This window comes from Silene latifolia, chromosome 9, assembly GCF_048544455.1.
Source record: "Silene latifolia isolate original U9 population chromosome 9, ASM4854445v1, whole genome shotgun sequence".
Lineage (NCBI taxonomy): Eukaryota > Viridiplantae > Streptophyta > Magnoliopsida > Caryophyllales > Caryophyllaceae > Silene > Silene latifolia.
In genome coordinates, this window is record NC_133534.1 from 181,857,654 (window position 1) to 181,879,043 (window position 21,390).

Sequence of the window (21,390 nt, forward strand, 5' to 3'; positions counted from 1 at the left end):
GAGTCCCATTAGAAACCTTTGGATCAAAAAAAATGAAGGGCTAAGATTTCAGAAAAAAAAAAGATGAGATATAAATACAAAAAAACCCTAATTCACTCTTCCTCACCTATTCATTCAGTCACTTTCCCTCCTCTCTCTACCTCCCTCCTCTCTCTCTCTAACTCCCTCATCTCCTCTCTTTTCGGCCGCCCCTATCACGCCACCCTTGCCACACCGCCTCCTTCCTCTCCTCTGCTGCCTCCCTCGCACCACCCGACATCACCACTTCTCCCATCGCACCCATCGTGCCGCCTGTCCCTTCACCCTTCACCCTTTTTTTTCTTTTTCTTTTTTCAGATCTGCCACGCCGCGCACCACCCGACATCACGCCGCAGTTTCTCCCCCTTCTCCCACGCCACCACGTCCATTCTCCTTTTTTTTTCTTTTCGAATCTGAGAAAGTAAGTGGTGGTTGTTGGTTGTTGTTGTGGCTTATTTTTTTTTTCCTTTTTAGATCTAGCCGCGGGGTTCGTGGGTTATTTTTTTTTCTTTTCAGATATGGCCGCGGGGGAGGGTGGTGGAGTCGTTTTTGGTCGTGGTGGTTGTGGTGACTCATGGTGTTGTCTTTTATTTTAGATTTGCTTTTTTTTTAGGGTTGTTGGTGGTGGTCAGCGGTGAACCGTGGTGGTGGTGGTGGGGTGGTGAAGAGGGGGCTGTCGTGTGGTCGTGTTTGTGTTTGTGTGTTTCTTTTTTTTTTTTTTTTTTTTTTTTTTTTTTTTTCTTCCAGATCTGGCCGCGGGGTGAGTGTGGTGGAGTGGTTTTTGGTCGTGGTGGTTGATGGCGGTTGTGGTGACTCATGGTGTGGTCTTTTTTTTAGGTTTTGTTTTTTTTTTTGAGTTGTTTGTGGTGGTATGTAGTGGTGAACCGTGGGTGTGGGTTGGATGGGTGGTGGTCTTTTATTTTTTTTCATCCATTTGCAGCGGTGGCGTGGAGACGGTGGAGTGGGTCAGTCGTGGGGTGGTGGTGGGTTAGGCGTGGGTGGTGGTGGTTGTTGGCGATGTCGATGACTTATATCTTCAACTATTTAAATTACATAATCACTCTCGACCGACCATTAAAGTTTCACTCTCGGGCTCTCGGCCATTAAAGTTTCACTCGTATATCGTTGAAGTTTCTCTCCTAGACCATTAAAGTTATAATCGTAAATTAGAGAAATTACAATTTTTTACATTATTACATAAATTCAATTTTTGATATTGAAAAAGGACTAAAAAAACTAAAGTTTCACTCGATACCCTTAAAATTTCACTAGTTTAACATTAAGGTTTCGTTCATAAATCAGTGAAATAAAATAAATATTAGTAACAATTAAATTATTACATAATTCAAATTTTTATATTAAAAAAATGGCCTAAAATAATCAAAGTTACACTTTTAAGCATTAAAGTTACACTCATATACCATAAAGTCTCACTCAAAAATCACTTAGATTAAATAAACATTAGTCTCAATTACATTATTCCATAAATTCTAATTTTCTTTAATGAAAAATGGCCTTAGGAAAAATGGACTTGCACTTTTAATCATTAAAGTTTCACTCATATACCATTAAAGTTACAGTAAAAAATCAGTTAAATTTAAAAAATATTAGTTACAATTATATTATTTCATAAATTCAAATTTTTATATTAAAAATGGCCTAAAAAAAATTAAAGTTACACTTTTAAGCATTGAAGTTTCACTCGTAAAACATTAAAGTTATATTCAAAAATGCATAAATTTAATTTTTTATTTACAAAATAACTTTAAAAAATTAAAGTTACAATCGTAAAGATTTAAAATTTCATTCACAGATTAAAGTTTCACTTATAAAACATTAAAGTTTCATTCCAAAAAGTGCTTAGAAGTTTCAAATCTCAACCATCAATCTTAGAAGATCAATGGCTTAGATTAGGACTTAAGGACTCACCATTTTAGGTGGACTCATTTGAACTTCACTCTATATATATATATATATATATATATATATATATATATATATATATATATATATATATATATATATATATATAGCATCAACAATAATTAGTTTGCTCCATGTAATTGGTATTTTACCGTTTTTTATGCACGTAAATTTGTTAGAAGAAAAGCTTGAGAGAGACGGTCTTCACTATGTTAGGGAAAGACTACTCTTACCCTTTTATGTGTTTTTCATGACTTTTTTTTAATGTTGATCGTTGCTTGAATTGAATCTTAGCCTTATACATATTTCTATAATAAGTGTATCTAATTTACCTTCAAGCCTAATTCAAATCTATTTTATTTCTCGTGGTACCATTTTTACTTTAACTTGTAAAACAATCGCACAATAAAGTTTTTCAAAATATTTACTCATTTGTCATAATATGATATTTCGATTCGCAAATTAGAAGCAACTTTCTTTATCTTTTAATACTCCTTGAAAAATAGATATCAAATTTTGTACTTATCAATAATTTGTGAATATCTTATTTAAATTTTGATTCATATATTTTTATATAATGACAAATGAATGTAAATAATATAATAATAAATTATCAATAGAAGTTGAAGTCTTTTGTGAGGGAAATAACTTTAAAATTAATAGGAGAAATACATATGACATTTAAAAAATAAACTTCGTATTATGTATAATTAAATATGACATTAGCAATAACAAAAGACGTAGGGGCATATTTCAGCGTACATTTTACTCTTTACTTGAGTAAATTCCATGTAGTACGTATTATGCATGCACATTTGTCAGAACCCAGTTCGCCCGAGGGCCTTTTAGCCTCATAATACCTCATTTTTTTAATCGGAAGTTGTTATAAAATTGGATATTATAAATATATCAAAGGTTTTTTTTCCCTTCTGGTTTAATAAAAAGTGAACAAATACTAATGAATAATTTTTTAATATTAATAAATTGTAGATAATTAATTTATTTCCGGTTTCTAATAATAAAATTGTAAAATAATTAATTAATTCTCATTTCTAATAGGAAAATTATATTCCTAATTATAATAGAATTTTTTTTAAATATTTATTATCTCCTAATTCTAATAGTATAATTAGGAAAAAAAGCATTAATAAATTGTTAATTTATTTTCTATTTCTAGTAGGAAAATTGGCTTAATAAATTGTTAATTTATTTTCTATTTCTAGTAGAAAAATGGTAAAATAATTAATTAATTATCATTTCCAATAGGAAAATTATATTCCTAATTGTAATAGAAAAATTGTAAATAATTAATTATCTCCTAATTCTAATTCTAATAGTATAATTAGAAAAAAAAAGCCTCCTTTACTTATATATATTGATTTTTAGCATATACTATAGGTGTGGACATGATAATAAATGAATATAATCTTTTGTATTTAAATATTTATATTTAATCACAAACTTATCTCCGATTTTTTTAGGATAAAGAAACTCTTTTTTTAAGGAACTTATTAATAAAAATTTAATGACTTTTTATAATAAGAAGTTGCGGCTAAAAAATATGATATAAGTAAATACTCTGTATTTGATAAAATTCATTAACTTTTTAAAACAAAAAAAATTCAAAAAAAATACTCATTTTATTACTTCTTACGATTTAAATTTTTATTTATTTCTCTAATAAAAATACATTAAGAAGAAACATGAAAAATAAGTGAATTGTCAATTTAAATTCTATAAATAATACAATAAAAAGTATAAAACTCTATAAATACCATATATTGCAAAGGGTCTATATTATTAACTCTATAAATACTGCGCATTCATTGCGCGGGATCTAAACTAGTTTTATTAATAAGCCCGTTTGTATTATGTGCGAGTATTGTGCCTAGGGTGTCTACCCTAGGTGGTGTTTGTATTCTTATAAACACGTTTGTAAGATTAATGAGAAGGCAAGTCGCTCAGTTATATCTGTTATATCGTTACTTATTCTTAGGCTTTGTTTGGTAAATCTAATTGAAAAGTTAGTTGAAACCTGTAAAGGTACCTGAAAACTGAAAAGTTAACAAAAACCTGAAAAGGTAACTGATAAGGTAGCTGAAAACTTGAAAAGTTAACTGATAAGGTAGTTGAAAATGAGGAACTGATAAGGTAGCTGATTATATAAAAAAATGTTTGGCAAACTAACTGAAAATGTAACTGATTTTGAAAAAAATGATGTAAAAGGATATGATAATTATTTAATACAAGTAGTATAAATTTAAGGGGTAAAAAGAAAAATTCAAAATAAATCAGGTACTTGAAAACTCAAATATTACTTTAGGTAATATTTCATTTCAAGTAGCTTATTTGGTTAAATAAGCTACTTGTCAAATGCTTAAAAAAAATAAGGTACCTGAAATTTTGGTCAAATAAGCTACTTTGACCAAATCAGGTATCTGAAATTTCTTGCCAATCAGAACCTTTAAGTCTTAACATGGTATCAACCTACATCTAAAAATAAAGATCCTACATCCTAGTTCGTATTCCGCCATGGTCGACGGTGACGACAAGGACACGTCTGTCCCTACAAAAATAAAGTCTTCCTCGCCTTAGTTTGTCAGACAAAACGACAAACCTGGTGATCATATTACATCCGTTCGATTGAAACATGACAACTTTATTGATCGGTCTTATTCTGTCCAAAGCGCGCCGCAAATATGGATTCGTCAACGCTGAATAGTTAAAAGTCATCTTGTTAAGTTTGACAGATCAAAAGGAATTTTTTTTTCTAAAATAGGTTCTTTAACAAAAAAAATTAACGAAATATGTGTACTTTCAAAGTATTTACTCAAAATGGGTCCACGTAGGATTGGATTTTACGAACTTGGGTCACGAGTTCTAGTCGCTCCCCGCCGAAACTCTCCTATGGGCTTTTGCAAGTGAACTAGATTATTATAAAAACTACTCACTATCCAAATGAACGACGATCGATTATCTACCCAAGAAGATAGAAAGTCCCACATACAAAAAAAGGTCACAAATAGAGTTGAACCAAGTAACATTGCAAAGGCATAATGATAGTAGGGTCGGGATATCCCCGCCCTCCGAACCGGACGTGAAGGTCTCCCCTCATCCGGCTCTCTGCAGGAGAATCTCCACTCACTGCTTCCCCTAATATCCTCCCTTTACCACATCATGGGGGTTTACAGGAGATCCCAGAGGCTCGCTCGGAAAGGCTGCTATACTATACCTTTTGACTTAACTCTACTCTAGTAGTCACTAGACTCACTATAGTAGAGTTAAGTCAAAAGCCTACTCTTCTTTGAAATCATTACTCTTCATTCTCCCGTGCTCTAGCAATTGCGCTCTCTAGACCACTACCATGTAGTTAGGTAGGGACAATTAATCCGTAGTGACGGGAATCTAGGAATGAATGGGATCCCTATCAATAAAAAAAGAAAGAATATCTAATTAGTTACACTACCTTTCTCTCACTCAATAGATCTATCTCGTCCGATACGGTGCAGTAAGACAATATGAGACGATAGAATGCAATGGGATGGATGGTAGAAGGCTGCCTGCGCTCAAAAGCGAGAATTCACTTGTCCCCTTGTCCATAGGGACCTCGTGGCATACAACCGAAACGACTCCCGCCAGATAGCCGCCCCTTTCTTTCCTTCAGAACCTCGTGGACGGAAGAAAAAAGGGAAGTTAAAAAACAGGGCACAGCGCATAAGGCTCGCGAAGTAAACGACGACTTTGGAAAAAATTCGCGAATTCTAGTCGCTCCCCCGGAGGACGACTTTGGAAAAAAAAACAATAAAGTATATTGGGGGGATTCGAACACAGGTTGAGCGTTTACATAGCTACCCCTCCTAACCCCTACACTAAGAGTATTATACTGGTAAATGAGCGCACCTACAAATAGATATTGATTGTGAAATGCAGCGTTGATGTAACACCCCCATTTACTCAGGAGCCTTTAGCTAGACATTCCCAAGTAAATAGAACTGTTACCATCTCGCTTTTCCGAGGTAGTGAATAACAAAGTCCAACTCACCAAAGTACTTTACATTAAAAACTTAATGATTACATGTTTATTACAACTTAACTAACTAAAACTTAATATAAAAACATTTACAATTCGCAGCGGAAATAAGTAAAGTGATATAATTGTTCTATGTGATCTAGACTTCAACTACGGTCCAAGTCAAGCTCTCATCCCAATGCTCCCGAGTTAGCTAATCTTTGGTACCTGTCAAATCTGCTCCCCATAAAACGGTTCACCGCAGGTGTTCACGAATACACAGTCAACCGCGAGGTTGAGTAGGAATAAATACTAACAACAAAATCATACGATAACAATCCAATTCCTTTTTACATTGCACAACCCCCCTGACAACATGCTCCTTCCCTTTTTATTAGCACACTAATCATCCTGCCAATCCCTGGCCGGGGCAGCCTCAAACCGAAGGTGAGTAAACACACACTACATTACCAAAAGGTAATGTCCGCCTCAACATATAGTTGAGTAATATCCACCAGATGGCCTGCAGACCAATCTAGGGCCTGCCTCGAGTAAATACGATAAAATATCATCTGCCAGAATAAATCTGAAATACGTCACCCGAAGGCTCTTACCATGACGTCCGCCAATATAACCGCAATAATAATCTACATCACCACGAAGGGATGTCTGCCAGTATTAAACTGAATAACCAATGCAATAACAATAACTCCATCATAACTAATCCAACCAACATCTACAATATAATTCTCCCTTCCAACAATTACGATTATATCAACCAACACAATTCTCATATGATCAATTCATTTTAATATAAATCATCCAACAAACATTATCGAGTAAAAGTTGAGTAGGATTTATCCCTACCTGGCAAGCGATTCCAATTATGCAGCTTAAGCAATCCAAATAATTAAAGCAATCCGATTATAATTCTTCACAACCGTCACCTAATCAAAATATCATAATTCAATTCAATTTAATTATTTATTTATTTATCCCGTTTATTTAATTATTCAAATTAATTATTTATTATAATTATTAAAGGTTATTATAATTATTAAAGGTTTACGATAACTAAAAACCCGATTCAATTATAACCCGAGTCTCCCAAAAATAATTAATTAAAACCCGTCACAAAAACAAACAAACACCACCCAATACATGGTTTAGAACCCGTGACCGACACCCCTCATAAAACCCACCAAACCCGACACTACAAGCCACCACAACCACCACCCGACCTGCCTACCTGCTCCCTACACCACGGCCCATCCAAACACCCACTCACCACCCATCAAACCGCCACCAGTAGCCCAAAAACGCATGCCCTAACCCCCTTCTCCACTCGCCATTAACAACCAACCACCACCCCCACCATGTATAAAGCCCACGACTACAACCACTACAACAACTCCCACACCCAACGGCCACCACTATTGTCACCCCTGGTCTACGATGGTTCTAATGGTACCCTTCATCCTCACTCACGGTCAGAAACACGGCTATAGTGCACGTCTAAATACAGCCGCGTCAAATCCCCTGTTTTCGCGATTTCCGACCAACACCAGCCGCCTCCTGCCACCACGACAACACCTCTAATGTGGTCGACTACCTCCCCCCATCACAACCCTACCATGCCTAGGTCAATACTCGACCATTAGAGGTTTCAGTTACTCCCTAAAACCACCCACGACCTAACCCGCAACACCCCCTGACCAGCCACCTTTAGCCGCCTGCCACCGCCACCCTAGGCCTTCCCTGACACCACCACTACACTCATTCCAACCCTTGCAACCCCACGTACCACCTCCCAAAGTTTGGTCTGATTCCGTCAAGGTTTGGGTCAGTTTCTAAGCGTCTTAAGATCGTCTCACATTCAGCTTAACAAGAAAATAAAACGAGATTAAAAGTTGTTACCTATTAATTACCGCTTGCTAATTCCGTCTCCAAAAGCTCTTCCTCTTAATTTGTGATCTATTTCTCAGATTTAATAGGGTATTTATAATGTAGGATTATAGAGAATGCGAGGCCAATTAGGAAATTATTATAACTTACCTTATTCTAATTAGTATAGTAATTGTCATTACTATTATATTATTATTATTATTATTATTATTATTATTATTATTATTATTATTATTATTATTATTATTATTATTATTATTATTATTATTATTATTATTATTATTATTATTATTATTATTATTATTATTATTATTATTATTATTATCATATATTATTAATCTTACCATAACTAGGATTTCCTCACACAATATTTATTAATTTATTATTGTCATAACTTATTATTATTATTATTATTATTTATAATTATAATTACCTTTATATATTATTATTCCCATATTAATTCCCGATACAAATCCCGATTATAGTCATACCAACTTAATAAGTTTCGGTCCAATAAACAATAGCACACGGCCCATATTATATTAGCTAAACTCAATTCCCGACTTGGATACTTAATTTATTATTTAATTAATCTATTATTATAATTACTATTAGAAATGTCTTTAATTAAATTACATAAATTACTTTCATAAATTATTATCAAAATACGGAGTATTACAGTCTTCTCCCCTTAAAATGAACTTCGTCCCGAAGTTCGCCTATAACTACTACAATAACATCTATAAGCATCCACACAACTAAGCACCATCCAACTTATGAAAACACAATCATCCATTTACAATTATCAACTATACCAATCTTATCACAAGTTATCACAACAATAACTTAAAACATTCGTAGTATTACATTCCTTCCCCCTAAAAATAAACTTCGTCCTCGAAGTTCGAAATAACAAATATTAGGAACCACCAAATCATTGTTGTAATGTCGCAAAATAAAGAAGACACACTGTAAATGTAATACCCACCCTTTTAGAGGCCCTTTGACCAGCGTTGACTGACCTTGGGAGCGGTATAGCCCTTAGAAGTGCGTGCCAGATCACCTTGGGTTGGGAGTTATGAGAGGTACTCGATAGAGTAGAGGCTACTCGATCGAGTATCTTAGTTACTCGATCGAGTAGGGTGTCACTCGATCGAGTATGTGTGACACTCGATCGAGTACCGGGTTTTCAGCGAGGGTTTTTAATCGCGTTTTGTTAAATCCGCAAATCATTTACGCCTCATTCCTTCTATCCTTTAGTCGCCTCTTTCCCTTCCCTTCACCATAAAACCTCCATGAAAGCCTTTTGAAGGTTCTTGTGCCTTAGGAGAGCATAGCTTGAGCCGGGTAGCGGTCTTTTGCCGGGTTTCTCCTTGTAGGTATGTTGTCATCATCATCCGTATCCTTGTCTTTACAGTTAGGGTTTGCTTGGTAGTAATAGATGGTTGTGTTGTGGTTATAGGCTTTGCTTTATTGCTGGATATGTCATATGTTGGCATGGATTGGTTGCAGTTGCTTAAAGGTAGGTTCGCTTACTCAGTTTCTGTAGATAGTCTAGTGTGTCGATCGCTGTGTCGTTGTTGTTGTGTTGTGGTTGTGTTTGTGTGGCAGCATGTATACGGTTGTTGGTTGTTGTTGTATTTCAGCAGTTTGTGATTGTTTGTCTCTGGTTCTCGAGATGCGTTCTCGGCTGAGTGGAGTCACTTGCGGGAGTGGCTTCACGCCCTAGTTTCGCCCTCCGTGAAACCTGTCACGGGAGGGGATGTGCACATTAATGGGACAGGGTTATCGCTCGGTATGATGAGCGGGGATTTGGTGGGTACGGCTGCGGTCCCCCACTGGCAGGGCTGGTCCAGTGGACAGTCGGTGACGGAGATTGATTGGAGTGTGTGTGATTGTGTGTGTGACTGATTGTGTTGTATTATATTGTTAGATGTTGTTGGCATTCTTGTGTCTTATCTCAGTACTGACCTTGTGTGGTTGTCTTGTTGTTTTATGTGTCTGCCGTGATCCCTTATGGTGAGCAGTCTGTCTTAGCAGGTGTTGATATCGTGGATAGCTGGAGTCCGGGCAGGGATGAGTCTTATCGAGATTTGATAGTTATAGCGAGTAGCCTTTGAGTTGTATCTTTTATATCGTCCGTTGGTTTTAAATCACGTGTAATATAACATAATAGTTCTTTTATCGACATTTGATTATTAATGTCCTCGGGCAACCGAGATGGTAATGCCCTTATATGCTAAGGAAGGCCTAGTTAAGGCTCCTCTAGATATGGGGGTGTTACAGTAAAACTATTATTTCAAACACAACTCCAAGTAATAATAACAAAATCTTTAATTTTCTCCAACTAGCAAACCACATCATATAGGATATTCGAACTAATCTTTACTTCAACTTAAACTTCTTACTTTAGCTGTCGACGAATACAGTGCCAGACTAAATAATAAGCTATAACAAAATAAGCATAATTTTTTAGTATAATGGTCACTTAAGCCAATGAGGTATTATCCACCCTTCCTTCATAATTGATTTAAATTTATTTTTCGTTCATTTTAATCTTTACCTAACGTCATCTAACTTAGGCATGGATGCAATATCGTGAACATATATATGGCTTAGGGCAACACATTCCGCATATCACTAGACATGTTATTCTACTTCACATAATTAACAACATCAAATATAATGTTCAAGAGATCAAAAACAAAACTTGTTATACATTTTACATGTTATAACTTCTAACAATCTTCAAGGCTAGGAAAATATGTTATAACTCCTAACAATCACTAATACATAATAACATAACTACTTATTGAGAAAATATACTTTTTAGAAAAATATAGAAAGTTAGTAAACCATGAGAAAAAGAATCAAGTCTAAAACTCGTAGGATCGATTTATAATGCATTTTACAAACTACTTGGTCGAAACATAAACTTTACAGCAACTTGTCAGAAACTTAGGTCAACTTGTAAAAATCACCATAAATTGTCAAAATATTTCCTTACAACGTGACTTACCAACCTAGAAACATGCATGAGTCTATTAAACAGTGGAGTTGGAATTATAACAAATAATTACGTCGTTTTTAAATGATAATTTTTACAAAATGATGGCGCGAAAACAGCACTGTACAGGAATATTTCGACTACTGTCAACTAAAATATTTATTCCTCCTAAACCGTATATTATTTGAATATGAGACTAGTGTCATATGAAAGCTAACTTACAATGATATCACACATAAAAATCTCATATAAGAATTTAAAACAGACAGTAAATGGCAGCTAAAACAATCAAGGGTAAAATTTTACGAAATCAACCAAAATCACATTCTTCACAATTCCACCCAATAATTAATACTTTACATGCTTAATCATATTCACGCCCTCCACATACATGCCAACATACTTTCCCCATATCATCATGCTTAAAATAATGCTTTAAAATCATATCACATTCCGATCACCTTAAAAGCAAGGTTACGTTCCCGTAACCGCAATCATCAACGAAATCAATAGTCAACCAAGACAACCAAAAACTCCTAAGACAAAGTAACAACATTCATTTTAAATTTTCCCACACTGTAACATCTCTCAAGGTATCCGGTTCAAAACTGGAAGGGCCAGAAGTTTGGTGTGAGGGGGCCCCTAACTCATCCCAAGCCTTAAGTGGGCTCCTAACAGTTTCTACCCGGGTTCATTTTATTAGACACATCCTATGTTCATTATTGTTCATTGGTTAGGACTGAGGATCGTTTTGCTCTGATACCACTTTGTAACACTCCCATTTACTCAGGAGCCTTTGGCTAGACATTCCCAAGTAAATAGAACTGTTACCATCTCGGTTTCCCGAGGTAGTGAATAACAAAATCCAACTCACCAAAGTACTTTACATTAAAAGCTTAATGATTACATGTTTAATACAACTTAACCAACTAAAACTTAATATAAAAACATTTACAATTCGCAGTGGAAATAAGTAAAGTGATATAATTGTTCTATGTGATCTAAACTTCAACTACGGTCCAAGTCAAGCTCTCATCCCAATGCTCCCGAGTCAGCTAATCTTTGGTACCTGTCAAATCTGCTCCCCATAAAACGGTTCATTGCAGGTGTTCACGAATACACAGTCAACCGCGAGGTTGAGTAGGAATAAATACTAACAACAAAATCATACGATAACAATCCAATTCCTTTTTACATTGCACAACCCCCCTGACAACGTGCTCCTTCCCTTTTTCTTAGCACACTAATCATCCCGCCAATCCCTGGCCGGCGCAGCCTCAACCCGAAGGTGAGTAAACACACACTACATTACCAAAAGGTAATGTCTGCCTCAACATATAGTTGAGTAATATCCACCAGATGGCCTGCAGACCAATCTGGGGCCTGCCTCGAGTAACTACGATAAAATATCGTCTGCCAGAATAAATCTGAAATACGTCACCCGAAGGCTCGTACCATGACGTCTGCTAATATAACCGCAATAATAATCTACATCACCACAAAAGGATGTCTGCCAATATTAAACTGAATAACCAATGCAATAACATTAACTCCATCATAACTAATCCAACCAACATATACAATATAATTCTCCCTTCCAACAATTACGATTATATCAACCAACACAATTCTCATATGATCAATTCACTTTAATATAAATCATCCAACAAACATTATCGGGTAAAAGTTGAGTAGGATTTATCCCTACCTGGCAAGCGATTCCAATTATGCAGCTTAAGCAATCCAAATAATTAAAGCAATCCGATTATAATTCTTCACAACCGTCACCTAATCAAAATATCATAATTCAATTCAATTTAATTATTTATTTATTTATCCCGTTTATTTAATTATTCAAATTAATTATTTATTATAATTATTAAAGGTTATTATAATTATTAAAGGTTTACGATAACTAAAAATCCGATTCAATTATAACCCGAGTCTCCCAAAAATAATTAATTAAAACCCGTCACAAAAACAAACAAACACCACCCAATACATGGTTTAGAATGTAACACCCCCTCATACCAAGGTACCTTACCAAGGACTACCCTAGCATGAAAGACTGTTACCATCTCGGTTGCCCGAGGTAAGTATTTATCAAAAGCAACAATCCACAAACACATCTATTAAAGTATAAAGAGTTAGCGATTACATTATCTCAGACCAATTCAAAATAAAAGTACCAGGTCTCAATACAAATGGAATCTAAGACATCTAAACTCATAACAGTGGAAGCTAGACTTGACGTGATGACTCCCCATGACTGTCCCATAGCTAAACATCTGTATTACCTATCATAATCTGCTCACCATCCCCGAATGGATCACCGCAGGTTTTACAAACAACAACACGGGGCCAGTTACTGAATAATCAAGATAAGACAAACAAATAATGTAACCGGCTGATCATCCTCCACAGTAACCAACTACACACCGAAGTGTGCAGCCCTGCCAGATTACCCATCGCAACAGGTAATCCACTCCGCCAGTGGGTGACCGCAGCCCATCCCCACCAAGTCCAGCTCATCAACGAGCGACTAACAATCCCTGTCCCTTAATGTGCACATCCCCTCCCGTGACGGGTTCCACGGAGGGCGAACTAGGGTGTGAAGCCACTCCCGCAAGTGACTCCACCACAAACACACATCACAGCATCACAGCTGTCACAACACCACAACCTTCACAACACAACCACATCACCACCGTCACCACAACTCCCATACTCCGATGATCAGCAGATGACAACAATTACAAACAAACACAGTCTTAAATCAATTAACAGTAACTGAGTAGGAAAACCCTACCTTTTCACAATCCAAGCACACACAAGCAATCAATTATGATCCTTCACATATCCATCACCTACATAACATAATTATGTATAATTACCACCTACTCAAACAATTAATTATGCACATAACCTAGACTCATCATAACTTAATAGGAATATCAACTTAAAGAACAAACACGACTTTTCCTGATTTTCCAGCACATGGCAGACTCGGTATAAAATGCATAACTAATTCCAAAAATATCGAATTGATGTAAGGCCAATTGGATTGGAACCCCATGAGTCTTATCTACAAATATCATCTAACGTATTTTTCTCAAATTCCAAAATAATCAAGGGTTTTCAGACTGATTTCCAAAAACTGACAGAATCCGTCGCATAAAATGTATTGATTCATAAAACAAGTTTAAAATATTATTTTTAAGTAATTCCAAATTCTATTGTCATCTAGACTCTACAAAGATGATGTATGAAAAAGCCCCAAAACTGAATCGACATATAAATTAGGGTTTCAAATCATTTTCCACAACCAAATCAGATTCGCGGACTTTTCAGCGACATGTTCATAAATAAATCACCTAGGACAAACCATAAGGAATTTGACTACGAAACTTGATATGCATAAACTAGACTTCAAATAAACAGGACTCTGTTTTCAAACTTTTCGAAGAAGAAAAGTTTAAAATAGTATAAACAATTGAATGAAATCGACTTACAAACAGGGAAATCGAATTAGGTTAAAATCGGTGAGAAATCTTCAATCAAATGAAAGGCTCGTCCATCTCTTCTTTCTCTCCCTCTCTCTATGTTTAGAAATGAGTTTTAGAAAAGCTAAAATGATTTTAGAAAAGACTTAACTGTTATAAACAAAAACCCTTGGCCAAAACATAAAATAAACCATCTACCTCGCTGAACCGGTTTATTCGGTCAAGTGCATTCGGCCGAGTAAAACACACTCGACCGAGTACTCCAACTAAAATACGGCGTATTACAGTCTTTCCTCCTTAAAATAACTTCCTCCCCGAAGTTCATAACAACTACAACAACGACACCTAACATAACATATAATTAGCACAATATAACTCATACTCATAATATAACTCATATGCATAACTAGTAAAATCTATGCTAACTCATATAGACTTGAGTAAACTCGGGTTGTCATATTTTATCCCCCATAAAAGAAGGTTACGTCCCCGTAACCTAACCCATATAAACCACACAAGCCACACGATATCACAGTCCTTCCATTCAAAGACAATTCATAATTGATCATATAAACAACATATGTAACTATATAATTCTAAATAAAACATATAAACATCATATGCAACTATAGGTCGACCACAAAAGAAAGTTATCATTCAATATACTAACATGTTTGAAGTAGTAATTTACTAATGGAATCCAAATAACCACATAACAGAACATAGTATCACACTACATCTCCCTAAAAACAAACTTCGTCCCGAAGTTTCTTATTCATCCCATATACCTATAGACCTCGGGGTTTCGTGATGCACCACCAACATCTTTAACGACATAATAAACCACAATCCATCACATAAAGTTAATATTTGTACTCATCTGTTATATTTAACTCGTTCCTAGGAGATTGTACATCATCAAATCATGTCACATTTCAGTAAGAACTCGTGAAGCCCTAATGCAAACCAAAGCTCACTTAGCCAACTAATACCAAAAGGACGAGACCAAATCACTGTTTATGCACATATACTCGAACAATAAACACATGAAATAACACAACCTTTAATTACATATCAATGTTATACTAGTTCAAATAACCGAACATGCTTGACTTAATTATTATGTTTCTAATCATGCTTTCCGACAGAGTTACCAATTTCATCGCAATTATCAAGAACGCACAGGGATGTAAACAACAAAAGCCATTTTTTCGTTACACATGCTTATTACTTTCGTTAAGCTGTATATACATAGTATAAGTTGCTAATTCTCGCTATTACGCACAAATTTGTATCCACATTAGTACTACTTGGCAAATAAATTAAAATATGCTCATGAATCAATTATACATGTATAACCAATAATTCCACATCATGCTCAAACTCGGTACCCACACATGTCCGAATTATTACTACACACTTGTTTACAAGCACAGTACATACTAAGACAATCATCATTTGCATCGTGATTAATAACATGTTATATGTCAACTCATGTGGATCACAAAATTAAAAGAAAGTGCACACTTCAACACCAATATATTGCCATTAATTAACTATCATTCAGCTGCTTACGTCATCACATAAACCATCTATTTGCACCGTCAACCATATATTGTCATATCACTAGACATGCTAGACTAATCTTATACAAATAAATCACTTAATACTTACGTTTCAACATATTAGCTTCTTATTTGTATGTCTACTCCAATTTACATGATAATTACTAACACCATTAATTCATCGTACTTTACTCATGAACTATTATATGAATTACCTCATTCTACAACGATTCATTTAACACCTATTGTGTTCTATCCCATATTCATGCCGATAATATAATAATCAACCATGTAACATATTTGACTCGACCAGACTCGTTAGCTTAGGTAACCACAATTTACTTGCACGTAATCACACTTGTCACTATCTATAATACAATCCACTTAATCAATCCTAGCTATCATTCATGTTCAAGCTATTTGCAGACATCGTTATGTAATAAGTGACATATAAGACACGACACCCCCAATCTTTCAATGTCATCACTTATTCCACATAGGCTTATGAGTTAAGCTACTTCTAATGTCACCTAAACATGTTGCCAAAACATAGAAACTAAGACTTCGAAGTTTATAGTATAACCTTTATTAGAAACTTGTCATCAAACACACATTCACAGGCACTATAAAGCATGATATAACTTCCAGAATCACCAATAAATAACAATTTAACGAATACATGAGTTTTTATACTTTTAGAAAATACAGGAAGTCACGGAATAGGGAGATTTGAAATTAGGTCCAATACACAAATAATCAATTTATAAGGATTTTCCCAAACTGACGGGTCAAATAAGATTGTTATCAGCAATTTGTCACGTTTCAAGATCAACTTGCAAAAATCATAATTCATTAATGACATATCCATATCAGGTGAGGTTTATCAATCTAGAAAATTCTACGGGTCTATTAATTAGGAGAGTTAGAATCACTCCAAAATCATGTATACATATAAAATGGCAAATTTTACAAATTGGTTGGTCGAAATTAGCACTGTGCAGTAACATTCTGACCACTGTTTACTAAAATATTTATTTCTCTTAATCTGTAACTCGTATAAGCTTGAGACCAGCGGCAATTGAAAGCTAACACACAGACTAACATATATAAAAAAAATTAGTTAACAAATCTTAACCATGTATAAAATAACAGCCAAAACAATTAAGAGGCAGAATCTGAGAAATAAACCATCTTTCAATCTTTATTACTTGCAATTCTTTATGCTACTGTACTTGTCTTCCCCAGGTACTTAACCAAGCAATTATCAAACACAAAGTAAAAAAAAAACTTAACATCACGTAGTACAATTGGTCATAAGATTCGGTCACATAAAACAAACTCGGTCGAGTACATGACATACTAGGCCGAGTACACGATACTCGGTCGAGTAATGAGACTACTCGGCCGAGTTCACGACTCCAGAAGCTGAACAGACTTATCACAGACAGATAACTCGGCCGAATATGGAATACTCGGTCGAGTATGAAAGATACTCGGCCGAGTAGGGACTACTCGGTCGAGTATAGGCACAGTTCTCAGCAACGTCCAGTTTTCGTAAAACAGTCATATCTCACTCGTTACTTGGTCAATCTGGGCGTGTGACCTATCGTTAGAATCGTAAGAAGACAAGCTATCACCTACAATTAGAATTACAGCAATATCATTTCTAGAACTCGACTTATGACAGTTTTAAGACAGCCCTTCCATAATCGGTTTCCATACAAATCAAATTTTCTAAACCAAAACAATTTGAACATGCATAAGGCAACAACAACAACTCAATACTTCAAGAAACCAGTACATAGATGCACTTTTATCATACCCACATGAAAATTAAACACGACATTCGTACCCTACACATGCTTTTCTATTAAAATATACACGTGCACAACTACCCTTTTTAAAAACCACGTATTAAACATATAACATGCTCAACACACTTCAAGCCCAAGATCTATCATATACAATTTCACAATTCACCTTTCATATTCTACCATGTTCCAACACTTTCACCATTCCTCCAACAACTTCACAAGATTCACGTTATAGGCATTAAACACACATGACTCAAACATACAACAGTTTCCCCCCATGTGACCGGCTTGAGATCGTAAGGGCCTTAATGCGACTTCGAGACGTCTCCCAAGCTCCAAACAACTCTCCCCGGGTTCATTTTATTTAGACTCCCTAAGTTCATTGGGTTCATTAGTTTTAGGTGCCGGGATCGTCGGCTCTGATACCACTTTGTAACACCCCTCATACCAAGGTACCTTACCAAGGACTACCCTAGCATGAAAGACTGTTACCATCTCGGTTGCCCGAGGTAAGTATATATCAAAAGCAACAATCCACAAACACATCTATTAAAGTATAAAGAGTTAGCGATTACATTATCTCAGACCAACTCAAAATAAAAGTACCAGGTCTCAATAAAAATGGAATCTAAGACATCTAAACTCATAACAGCGGAAGCTAGACTTGACATGATGACTCCCCATGACCGTCCCATAGCTAAACATCTGCATTACCTGTTATAATCTGCTCACCATCCCCGAATGGATCACCACAGGTTTTACAAACAACAATACGGGGTCAGTTACTGAATAATCAAGATAAGACAAACAAATAATGTAACCGGCTGATCATCCTCCACAGTAACCGACTACACACCGAAGTGTGTAGCCCTGCCAGATTACCCATCGCAACAGGTAATCCACTCCGCCAGTGGGTGACCGCAGCCCATCCCCACCAAGTCCAGCTCATCAACGAGCGACTAACAATCCCTATCCCTTAATGTGCACATCTCCTCCTGTGACGGGTTCCACGGAGGGTGAACTAGGGTGTGAAGCCACTCCCGCAAGTGACTCCACCACAAACACACACCACAACATCACAGCTGTCACAACACCACAACCGTCACAACACAACCACATCACCACCGTCACCACAACTCCCATACTCCGATGATCAGCAGATGACAACAATTACAAACAAACACAGTCTTAAATCAATTAACAGTAACTGAGTAGGAAAACCCTACCTTTTCGCAATCCAAGCACACACAAGCAATCAATTATGATCCTTCACATATCCATCACCTAAATAACATAATTATGTATAATTACCTCCTAATCAAACAATTAATCATGCACATAACCTAGACTCATCATAACTTAATAGGAATATCAACTTAAAGAACAAACACGACTTTTCCTGATTTTCCAGCACATGGCAGACTCGGTATAAAATGCATAACTAATTCCAAAAAAATAGAATTGATTTAAGGCCAATTGGATTGGAACCCCATGAGTCTTATCTACAAATATCATCTAACGTAGTTTTCTCAAATTCCAAACTTATCAAGGTTTTTCAGACTGATTTCCAAAAACTGACAGAATCCGTCGCATAAAATGTATTGATTCATAAAACGAGTTTAAAATATTATTTTTAAGTAATTCCAAATCCTATTGTTATATAGACTCTACAAATATGATGTATGAAAAAGCCCCAAAACTGAATCGACATATAAATTAGGGTTTCAAATCATTTTCCACAACCAAATCAGATTCGCGGACTTTTCAGCGACATGTTCATAAATAAATCACCTAGGACAAACCATAAGGAATTTGACTACGAAACTTGATATGCATAAACTAGACTTCAAATAAATAGGACTCTCTTTTCAAACTTTTCGAATAAGAAGATATTAAAATCGTATAAACAATTGAATGAAATCGACTTACAAACAAGGAAATCGAATTAGGTTAAAATCGGTGAGAAATCTTCAATCAAATGAAAGGCTCGTCCATCTCTTCTTTCTCTCCCTCTCTCTATGTTTAGAAATGAGTTTTAGAAAAGCTAAAATGATTTTAGAAAAGACTTAACTGTTATAAACAAAAACCCTTGGCCAAAACATAAAATAAACCGTCTACCTCGCTGAACCGGTTTATTCGGTCAAGTGCATTCGGCCGAGTAACACACACTCGACCGAGTACTCCAACTAAAATACGGAGTATTACATAGAACCCGTGACCGACACCCCTCATAAAACCCACCAAACCCGACACCATAAGCCACCACAGCCACCACCCGACCTGCCTACCTGCTCCCTACACCACGGCCCATCTAAACACCCACTCACCACCCATCAAACCACCACCAGCAGCCGAAAAACGCATGCCCTAACCCCCTTCTCCACTCGCCATTAACAACCAACCACCACCCCCACCGTGTATAAAGCCCACGACTACAACCACTACAACAACTCCCACACCCAACAGCCACCACTATTGTCACCCCTGGTCTACGACGGTTCTAATGGTACCCTTCATCCTCACTCACGGTCAGAAACACGGCTATAGTGCACGTCTAAATACAGCCGCGTCAAATCCCCTATTTTCGCGATTTCCGGCCACCACCAACACCAGCCGCCACCTGCCACCACGACAACACCTCTAATGTGGTCGACTACCTCCCCCCATCACAACCCTACCATGCCCAGGTCAATACTCGACCATTAGAGGGTTCAATTACTCCCAAAACCACCCACGACCTAACCCGCAACACCCCCTGACCAGCCACCTTTAGCTGCCTGCCACCGCCACCCTAGGCCTTCCCTGACACCACCACTACACTCATTCCAACCCTTGCAACCCCACGTACCACCTCCCAAAGTTTGGTCTGATTCCATCAAGGTTTGGGTCAGTTTCTAAGCATCTTAAGATCGTCTCACATTCAGCTTAACAAGAAAATAAAACAAGATTAAAAGTTGTTACCTATTAATTACCGCTTGCTAATTCCGTCTCCAAAAGCTCTTCCTCTTAATTTGTGATTTATTTCTCCGATTTAATAGGGTATTTATAGTGTAGGATTATAGAGAATGCGAGGCCAATTAGGAAATTATTATAACTTACCTTATTCTAATTAGTATAGGAATTGTCATTACTATTATATTATTATTATTATTATTATTATCATATATTATTAATCTTACCATAACTAGGATTTCCTCACACAATATTTACTAATTTATTATTGTCATAACTTATTATTATTAGTTATAATTATAATTACCTTTATATATTATTATTCCCATATTAATTCCCGATACAAATCCCGATTATAGTCATACCAACTTAATAAGTTTCGGTCCAATAAACAATAGCACACGGCCCATATTATATTAGCTAAACCCAATTCCCGACTTGGATACTTAATTTATTATTTAATTAATCTATTATTATAATTACTATTAGAAATGTCTTTAATTAAATTACATAAATTACTTTCATAAATTATTATCAAAATACGGAGTAATACAATTGAAGTCATCAAAATATTACAGTATTTCTTTCAGCGCTATATATAGTCATATTATTTCGCTGGTATAGTGGTTAGCGTCGTCACTCGTATGCTGCGATTCAAGTTCGATCCCCATTCCAGTCATTTTTTTGTTTTATA